Here is a 3,300-nt window from a genome sequence, read left to right on the forward strand (position 1 = left end):
TAGCAAAATGTAATAAGTAACCTTCCTTTACTTTATGGCTTAACCCCTTAACGACCGTAGGTATTTTCGTTTTTGCGTTTTCGTTTTTTTGCTCCCTTTCCTTCTTCCCAGAGCCATAACTTTTTATTTTTGAGTCAAAATGGCCATATGAGGGCTTGGTTTTTGCAGAACAAGTTGTACTTTTGAACGACACCATTGGTTTTAGCATATCATGAACTGGAAAATTGGAAAAAGAATTCCAAGTGAGGTGAAATTGCAAAAATAAGTACAATTTCACAGTTTTTTTTTACCATGTTCACTAAATGCTAAAACTAATCCGCCTTTATGAATCTCCAGCTAATTACGAGTTCATAGACAACACACATGTCTAGGTTCTTTTTTATTTAAGTGATGAAAAAAAAATCCAAACTTTGGTAAAAGGAAAATGGTGTCATTTTTCGAGACCTGTAGCATCTCCATTTTTCTTGATTTGGGGCTGGGTCAGGGCTTATTTTTTGTGAATCAAGCTGACGTTTTTATTGATACCATTTTGGTGCAAATACGTTCTTTTGATAGCCCATTATTGCATTTTATTGCAATATTGCGCCAACAAAAAAAATTTAATTCTGGCATTTTGAATTTTTTTTCTCTTTACTCCGTTTCTTGATCTGCTAAATTCTTTTTTTATATTGATAGATCGGGTGATTCTGAACAGGGCGATACCAAATATGTTTTTGTTTTTTTAATTGCTTTATTTTGAATGGGGTGAAAGTGGGGTGATTTGAACTTTTATTTTATTTTTATTTTTTTATATTTTTAAAAACTTTTTTTACTTTTTCATGAATTAATAGTCTCCATTAGGGTTGAGCGACTTTCATTTTTTTAAGGTCGAGTCGGGTTTTGTGAAACCCGACTTTGTCCAGAGTCGAGTCGAATGCAGTCGGCCGATTATCGCTAAAAGTCGGGGATCGACCGAAACACGAAACCCAATGCAAGTCAATGGGGAAGCATAGTCAGCAGTGAGTGGAGGCCAGGAAAACACCTACAGTGCCCATTTTAATGCCAAAAACATCCATTCTTGTTTCTGAAGCTTGTCAATCTTAATTAACTTTATAATAATAGTTGTTCAATGGAACTTGGGGGTCATTTGGCAAATTTGTGGGGGGTAGGGCTGGTTCAAGGTTTTAGTGGGCCCAGGAATCGTGGACTACGTCACGGCGGTGGAGGAGGGAGAGGAAAGTATTTCAACGTTGCAAGTGCTGTGATCCTGAGCAAGCAGGGGGGCACACTTGTTCGCATTGGCACTGGCACAGGGCCCCTCAAAGTACAGCGGTGTGTTTGCACGGCGGGGGCGCCTCCCACCAGCAGCGACACTTTTGCGTACTCTGAGGGGCCCTGTGCCAGTGACATCGCCAACGAGTATGCCCCCCCCACCTGATGAAGGAACCTGCACTTTCATCTGCACCTTCCTCTTTGTCCCTGTGTAAGGTGGTATAACATGCGGGAAGGGGAACCTTACTTTCAGCAGGGTCAGATTCTGGCTGTGTAGAGTGCAAGGGGAATGTAGTGGTCTAGGTCAATGTACCAGCAGACTCATCTAGCAGTGGCTGGGCAATGGGCAGGATGAGGAGAAAACAGATATAGGGCCAAAGAATAAAGTAGGCTAAATGCAGTTCAAAATTGGTAACAGGACAGGACTAAACAGGCGGCATTGCTTTGTTCAGTGGAGTAGCAAACCCAGGAGCAGCAGACACTGTTTTAAGGGCCCAACCACACTAGTAGGCCAAATGCAGTTTAATATCTGATACTATAGGCCCAAAGCCAGAAGGTTGAAGCTCAGCTTTATTCAGTTGAGGGCAAACACCAGGGAGGGGCAGACACCGTTAGTAGGCCCTAACCACCAATTTTTAAAATAACAGCACTTAATGAGAGCCAGAAGGTTGAAGCTCAGCTTTATTCAGTTGAGGGCAAACACCAGGGAGGGGCAGACACCGTTAGTAGGCCCTAACCACCAATTTTTAAAATAACAGCACTTAATGAGAGCCAGAAGGTTGAAGCTCAGCTTTATTCAGTTGAGGAAAAACACCAGGCAGGGGCAGACACCGTTAGTAGGCCGTAACCAAAGTTGAAGGCCAAATGCAGTTTAATATCTGATACTATAGGCCCAAAGCCAGAAGGTTGAAGCTCAGCTTTATTCAGTTGAGGGCAAACACCAGGGAGGGGCAGACACCTTTAGTAGGCCCTAACCACCAATTTTTAAAATAACAACACTTAATGAGAGCCAGAAGGATGAAGCTCAGCTTTATTCAGTTGAGGAAAAATACCAGGCAGGGGCAGACACCGTTAGTAGGCCCTAACCACCAATTTTTAAAATAACAGCACTTAATGAGAGCCAGAAGGTTGAAGCTCAGCTTTATTCAGTTGAGGGCAAACACCAGGGAGGGGCAGACACCGTTAGTAGGCCCTAACCACCAATTTTTAAAATAACAGCACTTAATGAGAGCCAGAAGGTTGAAGCTCAGCTTTATTCAGTTGAGGAAAAACACCAGGGAGGGGCAGACACCGTTAGTAGGCCCTAACCACCAATTTTTGAAAACACAGCACTTAATGAGAGCCAGAAGGATGAAGCTCAGCTTTATTCAGTTGAGGAAAAACACCAGGCAGGGGCAGACACCGTTAGTAGGCCCTAACCACCAATTTTTAAAATAACAGCACTTAATGAGAGCCAGAAGGTTGAAGCTCAGCTTTATTCAGTTGAGGAAAAACACCAGGCAGGGGCAGACACCGTTAGAAGGCCCTAACCACCAATTTTTAAAATAACAGCACTTAATGAGAGCCAGAAGGATCAAGCTCAGCTTTATTCAGTTGAGGAAAAACACCAGGGAGGGGCAGACACCGTTAGTAGGCCCTAACCACCAATTTTTAAAATAACAGCACTTAATGAGAGCCAGAAGGTTGAAGCTCAGCTTTATTCAGTTGAGGAAAAACACCAGGCAGGGGCAGACACCGTTAGTAGGCCCTAACCACCAATTTTTAAAATAACAGCACTTAATGAGAGCCAGAAGGTTGAAGCTCAGCTTTATTCAGTTGAGGAAAAACACCAGGCAGGGGCAGACACCGTTAGTAGGCCGTAACCAATGTTGAAGGCCAAATGCAGTTTAATATCTGATACTATAGGCCCAAAGCCAGAAGGTTGAAGCTCAGATTTATTCAGTTGAGAGCAAACACCAGGGAGGGGCAGACACCGTTAGTAGGCCCTAACCACCAATTTTTGAAAACACAGCACTTAATGAGAGCCAGAAGGATGAAGCTCAGCTTTAT

Source organism: Ranitomeya variabilis, chromosome 1 (genome assembly GCF_051348905.1).
Source record: "Ranitomeya variabilis isolate aRanVar5 chromosome 1, aRanVar5.hap1, whole genome shotgun sequence".
NCBI lineage: Eukaryota > Metazoa > Chordata > Amphibia > Anura > Dendrobatidae > Ranitomeya > Ranitomeya variabilis.